At 40.5% G+C, this 16068-nt stretch overlaps 1 long non-coding RNA gene across 1 annotated transcript in view; it reads right to left on the bottom strand.

Annotated features, from left to right (window-relative positions):
* Positions 1-15697, bottom strand: part of LOC125168991 (uncharacterized) — a 39031-nt gene extending 23334 nt beyond the window's left edge. Inside the window, exons 1-2 of the long non-coding RNA XR_007153381.1 lie at positions 15668-15697; positions 1234-1470 (exon numbers count right to left, since the gene is read on the bottom strand). This is a non-coding gene — a long non-coding RNA (uncharacterized LOC125168991). The remainder of the gene's footprint in view (positions 1-1233; positions 1471-15667) is intronic.
* Between the last annotated feature and the right edge of the window lie 371 nt (positions 15698-16068).

Here is a 16068-nt window from a genome sequence, read left to right as displayed (position 1 = left end):
TATATAAAAGCTGTATTGAACATTTATGAGGGTTCTCCTCTGAAAAACTGCAGATCATAATAGAAAGTATGTTTTTGCATTTTTACTCAAACCTCAGACTCCAATAGAATGAGGGCCTAATGGAGCCAAGAAAAAAGAGGGAGTTGCTTACCACAACATACAGTTTTCCTGGCACAAATAAATCTGTCTCACTCACTCAGCCCTTGAGGCAAAGGAACAAAAGAACCCAAGAAGTTCCAGAGAATGCTTTGCTCACATCTACCCATGCCTCTGCTCTTTTTCTGCACAGGGAGCCAAAGGGGAAGAAGTAATACAGGCAGTGAACATGAGCTCTGCAAGATGGGGTGAAAGGGAATACTGGGAGCCCTTCCATCTTTCTCTGTTGCATATCTAATACATTTTCCTTGACTTTCAGATTTCAAAACTATTTTACATTGTTGAGACAGTAAAGGTCTAATTATGAGTGGCTTCCAAATGTTTGTGTTAAGCAAGTCAGCTTGTTTCCAAGGTAATGTAGTAACAAATCTTCCCTGTATTTATTGGTTGAAAAGTATTTAAATATACTTGCTTTCTTCCCACCCATCTACTTGTAATAGTCAGGGTCCAACAAGGAAACCACTATCTTTTTTTAAAGAGAAATCCATGCTGGGAGATAGTTACAGGGGTGATAGAAGAGCTAGAAGCCAAACAAGAGATAGTGAAGCCAAGCAGAGATAAACAACAGCAGAGAGACAAAGGGATGTAAATGGAGGTCCCAGAACCCAGAGCCAAGGTCACCAGACAGTAGCTGGTACCACAGCCGACCTGTCCAGTGGGAACTGAGCCAAAGGAAAGAAGCAGTCACTGCTGGAGAAGCCATTCAAAGCAGAGAGCTGTCCTGTGTGTACCCTTCCTCCTGCACCCCTACTCCTAACCCCACACTATAGCCTCTGGCCAGTATCTTGCAATGCTCAAAAGCCAGAAGCCAACTAACATGAGAGTCTAAGAATCAGCCTGCAGGCAGGTTCAGCCTCACCACCTTGGAGAGCAGAGAAGAGGATGGGAAATGAAGCTGAGAGCACGCCGAGTTCGCGTTTTTCTTGATCATTCTCTGAATTCTCAAAGCTAAAGAAAAAAATATTCCTGACAGGAAATCTCTAGCTTACTGGGGAATGGGGAAGATTGAGTTCTGAATGGCTGCAGCCACCAAATAAACTCTGCCCTGCGCCTACCTGCTAACTCGGTACCACTCACCTGTGGTATTACCAGCCTCTACAGTTCATCCGGCAAAAAGTTGTCCAGTGGGACCCAATGAAGACGGATCCAGGGGACCAGTTGCCTTTTGCTTGATTCTCTTGACGTTGTTTCAATATTTTCTCATACTCACACAGGAACCATTATGCAGCATTTTATGAGCTGTCACAAGGGGGAAATGGCTGTGGGATGTGTCCGTGGTTGACAGGGTGCTTTTATCATGTATATCTTCCAGAGCTTTGAGGTATAGGGAGAGAAAAAGAGGAAAAAACTGATGTAAATGAGTGGTGAGTTACCTCTCCCATCCTCTTTACTAGAGTGAAAACACCTTTTCCTTTTCTTATTTTTTTTCCTCCTTTTTAAGAAGAAAGGATATACCCAAGAGAAATATTTGGATTATCTAAGGGTGGGGAACAAGGGCGGTTCAGCCGAAAACAGCTGGAATGTATCTGCAATAGGAGTGGACAAAAAACACTCTTTTTGTGCCATCAGTGAATCCTTGCTGTGAGTAAGCCAAAATAGCAACTTCTTTATCTCCAAAACAATTCTCCCTGAGGCCAGTTCCCAGCTTTACATGCATACCCAGGACACTTCCCAGCTGTGTGGCAGTGCTGAGCTCTTCTCCACTGACCAGAGCCTTAGATCACAAAGGAAGCTGCTACATCCAAGGACACCACATGCTTGCAGTAGAGGGGGACATCACATGCAGTAGAGGGGGACAGCAGGTCTGGGCCAGTCATGTGGGGATAAGACACTACACTGGTCAATCTGAATACAGAAGGAAACTATTGTCTTTAATATAAGTGACATAACTGGCATCTATTGGGCACTTGCTATGTGCCAGGCTCTCTGCTGTCTTATTGAAACTTCACAACAGCACTTTTTGGTCACCATTCTTATTTTCCCCATTTCCCAGATGAAGATGTTGAGGCTTTGAGGTTGGGTTATTTGTCTAGCATCTCACAGCTAAGAAGTGGCAGATTTGAGACTCAGACCTATGTCTGTCTCTCCCCCAGATCCAAAGTTCTTCCCCTTTACACTATCCTGCATATCAACTCTAAGGGAAACTCAATGGACAGTTTGTATGTTCAGTGCTAGCCAGCATCGCAAACAATCACTGATCTCATTACCCATGGTTTATGGAAGAGATAGTAAACAGAATCATTGCTTGTTGGTTCTCTCCATGAATATCTGAGTGCAAATGATCAGTGAACTCTTGTTACCTCTCTAGTCCTAATGACCGAGTCATAGCATAGCTGCTGATGTTCTAGAAGCTTCTATGTTCTGAATCTCTCCAGCTACCCAAACCCTAGAGAATAAATGCTCCATTTCTGCAACTTTTCTTCCCAGAACTTCTCAGCTGGAATCCCAGAGATTGGAATCTGTAGGCTGAGATCCTGGCCAGTTCTGGAGTGACTCCTAATCTCATCTTCAGGGAAGGTCATTTATCTTAACAGCTTTTTGCCCAAGATCTTTGTATCTGTGATAGATATTATGGATTTCTATTCTACTCCAACTGGTTTAACTAGACTTTGCTATCATCTCTGCTGCATCACTAGAGCCCAGATGGCTCATGACTAGTGTATAGACTCTTCTCCCTAGAAGTTGACCCTGTCCCTTGAATTCTTATATTTATAGAAGTAAAAGCGTTAGCACAGGATGACAAATACATTGCACATACACTGCTACTTCTCTTTCCTACACCCATAGTTAGGATGATCATTTGATTTATTGTCTGAACCAGGATGCTTGGAGAGTGAAAAGAAGGGCTAAATTACATGAAGACAAACAGGTTTGTAAACCAGGGCAGTCCCACAGTAGACAATGCTCATTGATCCTACCCTTCTCAACAGGGATCCAGGCAGCCCTTCAGAGATGAAAACTATGAGTAATCATATAATTGGTACCTTAGGACATTTACTGTTTACATGTGCATGCATCTCATTTCATTTTTTCAGCATAGGTTTGAGTGTTTACTCTGCAAATTTATAGATGAGGAGCTATTCACTTTATAAAGAAAAGGAAGATATAATCCTGTTCACAGATTAGAATCTAGTTATGAAGAAAAGACAACATAAAACAAATAAATAACTTTATGAGTGCAAATATTCTCTTCCATGAATGAATTTCCCTGGGTAAGAAGACCAGGTAGCAATTTACAAGGCGAGTTAGGCTTGAACATGAACATTCCATTGGGTTTCACTTAGAATTGATATGAAATATATTCAAGATTTTAGAGTCAGAAAGTCCTAAATTCAAGTCATGAACCTGAATTTACTAGTTGTGTGAAAAAAAAATGGAATATAGGAAGTAAGTCCCAAAGGAGAGGTAATTATGCTTTGAAAGTGGAGAAAAGGAGGAGAATAATTCTGTTTAGAGATGTCTGTCTTACTGTGCTCCTTTATATAATTTCTTCCTAAAAATATTTATTGGGTTAAAAAAATAGCACAGAGGTACAAACAAGAAACAAAAAAAAAGATCCACAATCCTATCCTAGATCACCATTGCTGATATTTAAAAACAACAAAAGAAATATAGATACATGATCACAAAGTTCAAATAGTATAGAAAGACACAAGAAAGTCTCTTTCTCCACCCCCAGAACCACTCCCTAAAGTGCCCACCTCTAGTATTTTTTTGCAGTTTTCATAGGGAAAAAAAGGCATTTATCTGCATGTACATACTCTATACCTTGTTTTTTCCCACTTAATAGTATATCTTGGAGGCCTTTCCATCTCCACACATACAAATCTTTATTCTTTTACCAAGAGGAAGAGTCCATCGCAGAGATTATAATTTATTTAACCCGCCATTTTTTATTTATTTGTTTTTGTCATGATAAGCAATGCTGTGGTGCATATGTGAGCCTCTTTAAAAGAATATAGCTTAACCTTATAGGCTTATTAAAAGTGAACCTAACTAAGAATATGCACTTTGTCTCCAGAGTCCATTCATCATCTCTCATTGTCCATTCCTGCCAGCTTCTCCTCATTTCTAGTTTCCTGTGTCCTTAATCCCCTGATTTTTCACAGGCCATCTTATCGTCCATGGTTTGCTTAACCCCCTTGATGATTGAACTTCCTTTGGACTTGCTCTCCTGGCCTTGCCCTCAGCATCTTCCCAGGACCCAACTGTAATATCGCCTTTTGGCTCCATAACCATCAAATGTGATTGAGAAGCACTCCCTTTGGACACTTGTGATATTGTGATTTATAAATTAGAAATATATATATATTTGATTTTCATCCCAGTTCTTGCATAGAGCTACTAAAATCCTTGAAATTTCCTAAGTGACAAGAGCTTTGAAGGTGCCTTTTGTTATGTTAATGAGTAACTTTGGGAATCTTCCTAGATCCCCTAAGGAGAGGTCTGGTCACCAAAGGCACAAACTGTGTGATCAGAGGGTTGGGATTTTCAGTCTCATACCCTCTTCCCCAACTCCAGGGAGAGGAGAAAGGGCCTAGAGATTGAGTTCAGTCACCGATGGCTAATGATTTAATCAGTTGTGCCTGTGTGATAGGGCTTCCATAAAAACTCAAAAGGATGGGGGTTCAGAGCGATCTGGAATGGTAAACACAAGTAAATTTGGGGAGAGTGGTGTACTTGGAGAGGGCATGGAGCTCTGTACTCTTTCCCCATGATTTGCCCTATGCTTCTTTTCCATCTGGCTGTTCCTAAGTTATTTCTTTTTATAATAAATTAGTGATCTAGTAAGTAAAGTGTTTCTCTGAGTCCTGTGAGCTGCCCTAGGAATTAATTGAACCCAAGAAGGGGGTTATGGAAACCTTCTATCTATAGCCAGTAAGTCAGAAGCACAGGTGATAACTTGCACTGGCATGAAGTCAGGGGAGGGGGTCAGTCTTCTAGGATGGAGCCCTTAACCTGAGGGATCTGGCACTTTCCAGGTAGAGAGTGGCAGAATTGAGTTGAATATAGGACACCTAGCTGCTGTCTGAAAATTGCTTGGTGGTATGGGGAAACCACACACACACACACACACACACACACACACACACACACACTAGAATTTGGGAGACCAGAATCATTAGAACTTGAACCTTGCCAAGTACTCCTATTAGGTGAATGTGTATTTGACAGAAACATTTCCAAGAGTGAGACTCTAGTTGTCCTTTAAAGGACTGATGGATTTTTAAAAGCAGGACAAAGTCCTCTGGGGAGGACTAAACAATTTCTCCAGATACTCTGCAATGCATGACTCTGTATAAGGCAGGTATTCTGTGAAAAGTCAACTAGTTTAGCAAGATTCCTCTAAGCACCACATTAGTACCTGGAGGCCAGTTTAATGTAAATTAAATTGCAATGTATATTCTCAAGCCAGACAAACTGTCTGCAAGATTATTGAGGGCCCACAGAGTGCCATAATGACCTAGAAACAGAGGCCCAGAGGCATTGACCAGGAGCTTGTGTAGAGTTAATCTCTTGGGAGGATTCAGATGGAGGGTTAAGGGTTTTATAAAGAATTATGATTCTCAGTGATGAATGAAGAAAGCTAGAGCAAAACCACCCTGCCAAAAATGAAAGTGTCTTAAAGACTCGACAACAGTGGCAGTTCTGCCTGCCAATGCTGTAGGATAATTTATGAACCACACAGTTCAGAGCGGTTTAACAACCATTACTGAATGATGAATACATACTTGGAAATGTTATTTCTGCAATAGCATAATGATATCAAATTCACAAATTCGAGTTTAGTCTTCTATCTGAGGGTATGAGGAGGCAAATCAATCAGTTAAATATGTATAGGCAGAACCCTACTTGTCGAAGATTCCAATGTTCTATAAAGAGTGAGAACCTCCTACATTTGGAAAAATGTGGAATCTACATGACCAAAGATGGTTTGGTCTAGTTTTTATATTTACCTCATGTGGTAGGAAGACTAACGGCCCCCCAAAGATATCCAGGTTCAAATCCCCAGGACATGTAAATATGTTACCTCATATGGCAAAAGGGGCTTTGCAAATGTAATTAAGTTGAAAACCTTGAGATGGAGAGATTATCTTGGTGAGTCCAATGTAATCACAAGTGTCCTTATAAATGAAAGAATGATGGAATAAGAGAATTAGAGTCAGAGAAGGAGATGTGTGTGATGACCAGAGAAGCGGAGGTTGGAGTGATTTGAATAAGGGGCCATAAGCCAAGGAATGCAGATGGTTTCTAGAAGCTGGAAAAAGGCAAAGAAATGGATTCTCCCTTAGAGCCTCAAGAAGGAATATGATCCTGGCAACATCTTGACTTTAGCCCACTGAAACCCATTTTGGACTTCTGACCTCCAGGACTGTAAGAAAATAAATATTTTAAGGCACTTAAATTTGTTACACCAGCAATATAAAATTAAGACACTTAATATCTTTCATTATTGTTTTCTTCATTTCTTTGTCTCATAAATTCACAGAGAGGCCAACAGCCAAGTTCAATACTGAAGGAAAATTCAACAAAGCGTGAGAAAGATATCACATAGATCCAAATGAAAGTAAGAGAAATATAGAATAATACTATAATTTTTACGCCATATTAGCCTAGAACCATCCTTGGTTACTTGTTAATTCAATTTATTTAAATATTTTCAGTGCCTCTTACAGATTCATATGTGCTACAGTTCCCGAAGAGAAATCTCTTCCATGTATTTCTTGGATATCTGAATATTTTAAAGGCAATAACTTTAAAATTTTAGGATTTCAAAACTTGAATTTAGATGTTGTGATACATCTTTTTTGGATTCTCCTTTAATTTCCCTGATAATTTCCACCTCTTTGGGAATTGCCCCTTGATCTACAGGGTCTAAATTTAATCCTTCCTTCTAGTCAGTCTGAATTGGGACAAGGAAGAGCCAAGAGGAACTCCTGATCCAAGTTAGGCCAATTATTTCTCCTGGGAATCTAAAATCTGAACTGCAAGATTCAGAGTCTGGGAATTGGAAACAGAGTTACTTTAATGTCAGAATGTAGACAGAGGTTCCATAAGTTCCATAGGTGAATGTTAAGTCTTCCTAGGTCTGGTTGTTAAGGTCTTCCTTGGATTCCACAAGACACTCTATGTGGCAGAATGATTTGTGTAAATAGCAGCAATTCTCACCCCTCCCCCTGTCCGGTACTCTTGCCACACTCTTGGGATTTCAGCTCCTCTCAGTGCTGGAATAAGTTAACCTGTCCTGAGTCTGGGATGGCCTTCTGACTTGCAGTAAACAGTGGAATGTGGTAAAAATTATATAGAAGTCTCCACACTTCCTCATTCTGTTTGTCTGTCTGTCTCTCTTTCTTCTCCCCTGCTTCCTATGAGAACAAGCTCAGTGTAGCCTTCAAGGTAAATAGACATGTTACCCACTCACAGCCTTTGTCCCAGCCAAGAGCCACTCAACCACTGGATATGTGAATGAGGCATTGAAGATATCCTAGACCTGCCAGTCCTCATTTGACCCACTAGGCTAATCACAAATTTATGAGCAAACCCAGCCAAGATTAGCCAAATCTTGCCCAGATCAGTAGATCCATCCATCTGACTCATAGATGTACAAGTAATTTTTTTTTATCATTTTAAGTCAGGGTTTGGGGTGATCTATCATGAAGCAATGTGTCTAATTGATATACCCTAATTTGTTTGCTTGTGTGTTTCTTCTCTTATTTAAGAAATATTTGTTGAGCATCTAGTAAATACTAGATAAGTTCTTATGTTAAAAATATGAGACTACTATGACATTACTATAAAACAAAGTTCCCACCCTCATAAAGCTGACATTCTGGTGGGCATCGTGGGGGAGGTGAGAAGACCGACAATGAACAAATACAACAAATGGAAAATTAATAAAACAGGATTAGGAAAATAGGGAGTGTCCTGTCAAGGGAAGAAATTGGTATCTTATAAGGAATGCAGATGAGGGGTGCCTGGGAGGCTCAGTTGGTTAAGTGTCCGACTCTTGATCTCAGCTCAGGACTTGACCTCAGGATCATGAGTTCAAGTTCTGCATTTGTGTGTGGAGCCTACTTAAAAAAAAAAAAAAGAATTCAGATGAAAGGTATATTTATAAGATGACATTTGAGTAGATACCCAAGGGGAGTGAGTGAGTAAATCATAGAAATGTCTGAAGAAAAAGCATACCAGGTAGAAGAAACAGCAAGTGCAAAAGGCCTGTTTGTTGTGTTTGTGAAATAGGAGGTGAATTTCCTGGAGTAGAAAGGGACCAGGGATAAGTCAGAGCAGTGACCAGGGCTCAGGTCATGGGAAGCTTGAAAGTGATGATGACAATTTTGGATTTTACTCTGAGCAAGATGGGAGGCAATTAAAGAGCTTCAATCACAGTAATTAACTGAAAGGAATCACATTTTAGAATGCTCACCCTGATGACTGTAAATAAACTCTAGATGGACAAGGGAGACCAATTGGAAGGCAGTTGCAATACTTTGGTGGATATGATGATGATGTGGACCAACATATTAACAGAGGAGCTAGCAGATTCTGGATGTGTTCCTACAGGAGTGACCACAGAATTTGCAAATGTTTGGTAATGGTCGTGAATTAATGAGGGGGAAGGGAACGCTGTAAGGTTTTGGTCTGATAACTGAAGGGACAGTCATTAATGGGCATGGAGAAAGAAGAGGATTAAGGAAAATCAGGACTTTGGTTTTGGACATGCCACATTTGAGAGTGGTTTTAGTTGGCCACCAGGATAACATCCAGTAGATAGTTGGCTGTATGAATATGGAGCTGAAATCAGAGCACTGAATTACAGACATGAATTTGGGAGTCATATGTGTATAGTGGGACTTGAGATGTCTGAGTCTGAGAGAAATCCTCCAGGGAGCACAGACAGAGAATGGAAAAAGGTCTGGGGCTCCCTAATGATTATATCCAGGGAGACAGGAAGAATGAGCAAGAGTTGACAAGGTACAAGAACCAATGGGGATTTCTGCCAATAAATTCCTTTCTTTTCTCTTTAACCTAGCTTAAGCTGGTTTCTGTTATATATGTAATTAGATAATACACAAAGATTTTAAGGAGAGGTTTTCCTTTCTGAAAATTATCCCTGTTGCCCTGTGGCTCTCCATGTGCTGGGTCCAGAGCATCTATGGCTGCATGGATGGAGGGCAAACACAGACAAAGACTTCCACTGACTCAGTGACTTTTTTTTTAACTCATGGAGTCTTAATAGTCTAAAACCCAAGCATTTTTGATTTGTGAGAGCTAAGAGTACGAGAAAGAAGTGGTTTTGTTTGGATTTCTAAAAGGGTTTGATGGAAGAGTAAGCCAGAGCCTAGGGTAGAACATAAAGTCCTGAAGGAAATAATGTAGGACAGGGATTGACAGCAGTTTCTTGTGTCCCCACCCCCAGCCCCACCCCTACCCCAGGAGGGGGACAAGATCGCTTCCTGGGCAGGAAAAAGGCTGGAGAGAGAAATCAGCTCTGAGATGCTGGTGAGGAGACTTCCCAGCCTGCTCTTCAACCTCTTCCCTACCTTCCACTCCCCCAACCTTGAAAGCCCTGCTGGGGTGGGGCAGACCAAGACTCTCAGGCAAGTTTGAAAATCTCCCAGCTAAAGGGTTTTGTTCCCCACTTCCCACCTGTGGTGCTAAAGGGACTAACTCAAAGTCCATCTCACACCAATTCAGGAGAGTGACAGCAAAGTGGACAAGACAGCTCCGTGTATTTAAGCAGAGAGAGCCTAGGCCAGTGAATGGATACCTCCCACGGTCCCCTCTGATTTCTTCAAGCCAGCATGCAGCACAGATGAGATTCAAAGATTTCCACATCTCCCAAGATGTTGGATGTTGAAGGTGGCTGCAAGTTGAGTGCCTGCAGGCCTGCTAAAGAGCCACCAAGGCCAGGGGCAAAGTCCCAAACCAAAAGTCTCAGGGTGGAGAGCTCAAAAGCCCGAGCCACGTGGAAGCATGAGCTGAGGCTCAGAGGAGCAGTCGTGACAGTGGGATCCACAGGGGTCGACTGCACACTGCCTGTGTGGGAGACCAGCCTGAGTTAGGTGAATTCAGTTAAAGGGAGATTTGGTTATACCTTAGCTTTGGGATACACATTTAAAGCACTTTTCCATTACGCTCGCAATGGAAAGATCCCTGCTTGATTTAGATTTCAAAATTCTAGTTGTACATCCTGCATCTCTTGCTCAACAACTAACCAGATATTCTGTAAATTCTACTAAAAATATTTTGGTGATGTTTTTGCCACTAGTAATAACGAGCACTCCCCAACTGGTGGTTTAAAATGTATCTTTCCATATAAATGATATAAATAGTGGTTAGTATCCCATATTCATTCACCAAGTCTATGTAATTCATAATATAATTGAATTCTAACTAGTCTAGTTGGTGCCAGAGTTGTATAGAGAAAGGGTGTTTCAAATCCCAAGCACCATTACTCACAGCAGATCCTCAGCCATATACTTAGCTTTCCTGGGCCTCAGTTTCCTTATATGTGAAACGGGGATAAGAACATCTTTTCTTGGGTTTGTTGTAAGAATTAGTAGCAACTTTCCTAAGTCACCCAAATCTTCAGATGTGAGGGTTAGTATCATTTTTATAAGGCACCCAAACAATTTCTATAAAATACTTCAAATCTTAGCAATTGATCTTAGCTTAGCATTGGAAAAATAATCTGACTGAACAAATCTATTGTAAGCTATGGACTTTTATGCTCCCTTAATCCTCATAGAAGTATTTCTGATCTAACTAAATTCTAAATAAAGAGATTTTTTTAGTAATTCTTTTAATAACAAAGCCAACTAAAATGGTACTAAAGTACCATGATGATGGGGCACCTGGGTCGCTCAGTTGGGTTAAGCATCTGACTTTGGCTCAGGTCATGATCTCGGAGTTTGTGAGTTTGAGCCTTGCATCAGGCTCTGTACTGACAGCTCAGAGCCTGGCCCTTGCTTCGGATTCTGCGTTTCCCTCTCTCTATGTCCCTCCCTTGCTCGTGCTCTCTCTCTCTCAAAAATAAACATTCAAAAAATTAAAGTACCATGAGGGTAATTTCAAACTTTAGTTTGAAGAAGGATGACCATCTTTTAAGCAAGATAGATCTACCTGTCCAAGCTAGCCTAGAGTCATCTGCCTTAGGATTAGTTTGGGCTGCATATACGAGAAAAGCTGTAACAGCTTAAACAAGATAGAAGTTAATCTCTCTCATATACATAAAAGGAATCTGGAAGTTAGCAATCCAGGATGAGCATGGTTACTTTGCAGAGTTCACAGCTCCTTTGCCATCCTTGAGAGTAGTTCTTGTTTGTTTTGTTAAATGTTTATTTATTTTTAAATAAAATTTTAATTTTATTTTAAATAAAATGTTTAAATAAAACATTTAAATGTTTATTTAAATGTTTATTTATTTATTTTGAGAGAGGGGTAACAAGAGAGAGTACATGCACGCACACAGAGGGAGAGGCAAAGAGAATCCCAAGCAAGTTCTGCACTGTCAGCATGGAGCCTGATGCAAGGCTAGATCTCAGAATCTGGGAGATCATGACTTGAGCTGAAATCAAGGGATGCTTAATTGACTGAACCTACCAGGTGCCCCCTTGAGAGTGCTTCTGGTCCTCATGTCCAATATGGCTGATAGAGCACCAGCCATCATCTACATTCTGAGCAGGATGGAAGAAGGAGCAAAAAAATAAAAAATAAATAAAGCCAAAACACTTCTTGGAAGCCCCCACATAAAATTTTCACTTTCATATATTAGTTAAAATATGGTCGCATGACTATGACCATATCTAGCTGCAAGGAAGGCTGAGAAACATCCTTTAGCTGAGTTTTGCCTTCCTAATAATTGAGGGTTCTATTACTAGAAATGAAAGGAAGAAGAGAGGTTAAAAATAAGCAACAAGCAATCTCTGTCACAGTTCTACTGAACTTCTCATTTAGCTCTTGCCTCTCAGTGGCAATTTCTCCTTTTATACTCTGCTTTGTGCTGATGGAGATGGGGGCTTTGCGCACCCCATTCTGCTTTGCCAGGGGATTCTGGAGGGAGACTAGAAGACTTGAGGAGGAAGGATGCCGTCCCTTTCTGTGTTACACAGCTCTGCTTCTTCCCCCTTGGCATTGGCAGTTCTCTCCAGGAGCAGTTTGCTGGTTTTCATCACTCATAGACCAGCCTCCTCACTCCTCACTTCACATACACGAGTGCCAGGCCAGCTGGCACCCCTACGATGGGCTGAACTGTGTCCACTCAAAGCACATATGTTGATGCCCTGACCCCCATTGTGACTGCACTCAGCGACTAGGCTTTTAGGAGATAATTAAGGTTAAACAAGGTCATAAGGTCGGGGTCTGAATCCTAATCTCTCTCTCTCTCCACTAGCATGCTCTCAGGAATGGCCATGTGAGCACACAGCAAGAAGGTGGCCATCAGCCAGCCAGGAAGACAGCCCTCATTAGAAAATGACTCTGCTGGCACGTCGATCCTGGATGTCCAGTGTCCAGAACTGAGAAAATAAATTCCTGTTGTTTAGGCCACCCAGTCTGTGCTATTTTTTCATGGCAGCCCAAGCAAACTAGCATGGCACCCTCCTCAGTGGTCGGTTTTCAGTCCGTGGGACCCATTCTCCAATCCTTCCCTTCGCTCCTCCAGACTACAGCTGTTCTTGTCAGTTGCCACCTTTCTGATAATTGATGTTCATTTTTTGCCTTTTAGGTTCTTCAATATCTAGTCAATTCTTCATATTAATTCTTTTCTCCTGAAATAAGTGGTTGTGGTTTCTGACCCTTGACTGGACCTTGACTGATATAATATGAACAATTCCAAGTTACCCCCAGCTGTGGCTACAGATACTTTATAGAAGTGCCAGTAGCACAGTTCCCAACCTTCATCTGCCCCAAACGCATCTCTACCAAATCCCATCTGTCACTTTGCATTTCTGCTCATGGCTGGTCTCCACTTTTGCCCTGCAGTGGTCCTCTATCTGGATTCTTTCTCCCTTTACCCAGCTGGATGACGTTGCTGGCTTTTGGTTCTCTTTGTGTATAAAACACAAATTCTTGTATTCTTGCCTCAGAACTGGTTGCACTGCTTCCCTAAGTCCCACGTTTTCCCAGATGGGATAAGAGTCATAATCTAAAATTATATACTCAAACCAACTCCCTTTATCAAGCTGTTGTTTTTTCAAAGTTGTAGAACTTTCTACTCTTGTAGCTTGCGAGTTCATAAAATAGTTCCAATTTGTTCTCCTGATGGCAGCAGGGGAATTCTTTGGAGTAGGTGGGACATTTAATATAAGAAAACTAATTAATTAGTAAGGCAGGAATTTTATGCCTGAAATAACTGTGCACTTAGCTGTGTAGTCAAAGATTAATTTCCAGGCAATACATCATCTTCACACATTTCCAGGTTGCTTTCACAGACTCAAGATTTCTTTTCTGCCTCATCTGTTCCATGCCATATTTAAATTGTTTGTGTGTTCATGAATGAGAAGCCATGGAAAATAAAAATTTTTTTGGAGACATTATCTTTCCTTTCATAATACTCTTCCATTATCTCTGCTTCTCTTCTTAGGCTGTCTGGTTTAGTTTAACAGACTTTCCTTTACCTGTCACCATAAATCCCACAATCACTAAAAAATGCTAGGGAATAAATATACTCTCTCAAAGTGCTCTCTTATCAGGTTATCCTGTATAAGATAATAACGTTTTAGGTCCTATTCATGTCAAGAACCTTGTTTGTGTGAAGAATACTTCTGGTAAACGTGTTTTTACAGCCTTAGGCATCGGCAAAGAGGGAGGCTGGGGAACTAGTCACTGATGTAAATTCTCTTGCTTTCTCTGTGGCCGAAAAACATGAAAATTCTCATATATGTTCCAACATGAGGAGCTAAGTTGCAGGATGCGGGTATTTTAAAAATACCTGGAAGTCCTCAGGACTGATGATGGTCATATTGATTCAACACAGTGATAACTGTAGCCTCTGTCTGTTCTTCTGTGTTCCTAGAGAACCCTGGCATCCATACCCGTGGGGGATATATTTGTTAAACCAAAGAACAAAATACACTATCAAATCAGTATAAATTCCCTCATGTATACATTATGAGGGCAACAGAGAAATGACCCTGGCCAGAACTGTCCCAGGAAATTGTATTATGGCTTCTGTATCCTTACCAGCTAGGTAAAACACACCAGGCAAGCCCACAGAGACTTTGCAGAAGCTTCGCTCTACTTTAAACACACGAGTTGGCACGCTTCTTCTATAAGGGGCCAGAGAACAAATATCTTAAGCTTTGTGGACCACACGGACTCTGTTTTAACTACTAACTTTCGCTGTTGTAGCATAAAAGCAGTCATAGATAGTATGTAAATGAACCAGCCTGTGTTCAATTAACATCAAAACACACAGAGAGCCATTTTGGCCCATGGATCATGGTTTGCCAACCCCTGTTCTAGGATATCCAAGAATACATTTTTATATAAAAAGAAACATGCCACCAAAAAATCTGTGCTCTGTTTTCCCAGCCTTCTACATAATAACCTACACATGTTATACCTAGAAAAACACAAAATGTTGTCCTTCTTCTTTCAGCTTCCTGAATTGAGACAACGAATTTTTATGCCCATACAGAAAGGAATTTAGTGCCATTTTGTCACTTCCTATTTGCTAGGGTTGTATATCAAGGCAAGACGTTGTAACTAACGGGATCATTTATGGGCAAGGCCTGAGTTCTAACTTAACCTCTTCCAAAAGGGTAAGTGTAAGAGCATTCCAGGCCATTACAAACCAAATAACCCAGCAAAGACAGGTGAAGGCTAATGCCTCTAATGGTACTCAGGAAAATCAATCAGCCAAGACAAACAGAGAAGACTGTCAATGTTATGTTGACGAACTGGTGGGTGGTTAAAGGGAAAAAAAGGGAGTGGGTGAAAGGAATATTTAGAAGAGCAACAAAGGATGAAATTCTTTCTAGACCCTTGAGGCAAAGGTTCAAGTTCAGGGTTGAAGTTAATGGGGTTCACAGAGAAGAGGCTTCATCTACTAGATCATAATGATCCAGTTCTTCTGGGATTTTTTTTTTTTTGGTAAATCATGAAGTTTTAAAAGCCTAACTTTAAAGTAATCGTGCTTGAAGTCCTCAGAGTGGGAAAAATAATAATAGCTAATACTTGAGTGTTTGCTTTAGTTTTACATATTATCATATTTAGAATTTATTATTATACCCAATTTTTAGTTGAGGAAACAGGCTCAAAATGGTTAAGTAATTTGTTCAAGGACACATGGATATGAAGAGGCAGGACCAGAATTTGTAAATGGGTCTGGCTGACTTAGAAGCCCATATTCTCAATCTTTACATTATACTATCTTCCCTCCTCACTCTTGTTGATAGCTAAACCTTCAGGTCACAAAAGATTCTGGACTCATTTTTAAATACACATTATAAACTAACACTCATGTTTCAAAGACACATGATCAAAGATCAAATTCTCCACCTACCGGGTTTTGCTTGAAGTTCCGTTGCTGAGAGGATGATATCTTAAACTTGGAAATATTTATCCTGGACCACAAAAAAAAAAAAAGGAAAGGAAAGGAAGGAGATGGCAAGAGGAAGAGTTTAGTAGGTTTAATATTTAATTAATTTCATCAAATATTTAATTTAATCATTTGTTTCCATATAGGTTTGGACAAAATATTTTAAGGCCAGCACATTGATAAAATTAAAATAGAAAATGCCAGGTTACATAAAGTGCATGATGGTAGTGAGGAAACGTCAGGCAGACACAAATAATGAACAATCTGAAAAATGAATATATATGTGTGTGTGTGTGTGTGTGTAATATATATATTATATATACAGATTTTATAAAAGTATTCCCATTATTATACCCAGCTAGTCT

Source organism: Prionailurus viverrinus, chromosome B3 (assembly GCF_022837055.1).
Source record: "Prionailurus viverrinus isolate Anna chromosome B3, UM_Priviv_1.0, whole genome shotgun sequence".
In the NCBI taxonomy this organism is placed as follows: domain Eukaryota; kingdom Metazoa; phylum Chordata; class Mammalia; order Carnivora; family Felidae; genus Prionailurus; species Prionailurus viverrinus.
This window is presented reverse-complemented; position numbering and strand designations above follow the sequence as displayed.